Source organism: Chrysochloris asiatica, unplaced genomic scaffold, assembly GCF_000296735.1.
Source record: "Chrysochloris asiatica unplaced genomic scaffold, ChrAsi1.0 scaffold00058, whole genome shotgun sequence".
In the NCBI taxonomy this organism is placed as follows: domain Eukaryota; kingdom Metazoa; phylum Chordata; class Mammalia; order Afrosoricida; family Chrysochloridae; genus Chrysochloris; species Chrysochloris asiatica.
The window spans coordinates 7,625,017-7,626,123 of record NW_006408576.1 but is presented as its reverse complement, the minus strand read 5'-3'; the positions used below and the strand labels follow the sequence as shown (position 1 = coordinate 7,626,123).

General features: G+C 35.8%; 1 protein-coding gene across 1 annotated transcript in view; it reads right to left on the bottom strand.

Moving 5' to 3' along the window:
* The window catches only part of ALLC (allantoicase), a 56,564-nt gene that overhangs the window by 17,731 nt on the left and 37,726 nt on the right, over positions 1–1,107 (bottom strand). The window lies entirely within an intron of this gene.

The window sequence follows — 1,107 nt, the reverse complement described above, 5'->3', positions numbered from 1 at the left end:
GTCATTAAGAAGATAAGAAAGAAGGAAAAAGCCAAAATCCACATCAAAAGAGACTGTAACTTGCTCGCTAATGTAGACATGCTAAATCAAAAGGAAGAAATGAGGATAAAACAGCTGAACAGAACATTTCAAAGTGTAGCATGAGAAAAGAAAGTAAAGTATAATAGTGAGATGTGCAAAGACCTGGAGTTAATAAACCAAAAGGGAAGAACATGCTCAGCATTTCTCAAGCTGAAAGAACTGAAGAAAAATTTAAGCTTCAACTTTCAATACTGAAGGATTCTGTGGGCAAAATAATGAGTGATGCAGAAAGCATTAAAAGAAGATGGAAAGAATACACAGAATCACTGTACCAAAAAGAAATGGTCAATGATCAACCAATTTAAGAGGTAGTATATGACCAAGAGCCAATTATACTGAATGAAAAACTCAAAGGTCTACTGAAAGCACTGACAAAGAACAAAGCTCTGGGAATTGATGGAATACAAATTTGCCAAGAAATGCTTAAGACAGTTACCTGGCCAAATGATTGGAACAGATACATATTTGTGCTCATTCCAAAGAGAGATGACCCAATGAAATGTGGAAATCATCAGACAATATCATCAATATCACATGCAAGTAATATTTTGCTAAAGATAATTCAAAAATGGCTGCAACAGTATATAGACAGGGAACTGCCAGAGGTTGAAGCCAGATTTAGACGAGGACATAGAATGAGAGATGTCAATGTTGACACAAGATGGATCTTGGTTGAAAGCAGAGAATATAAGGAAGATGTTTACCTGTGTTTCATTGGCTATGCAAAGTCTTTCAACCATGTGGCTCATGACAAGCTATGGATAACAATAGGAAAAAATGAGTATTCTAGAACACTTAATTGTGCTCATGAGGAACCTGTACATAAACCAAGAGGCAGTTGTTTGAACAGAACAAGGGAACACTGAATGGCTTAAAATCAGGAAAATTGTGTGTCGGGATTGTATTCTTTCACCATACTTCTTAAACTGGATTATATGAAGACGACCTTGGCATCAGGATTGGAATAAGACTCAATATATGATATATGCAGAAATATAGATGATACAGCCTTACTCACTTAAAGCA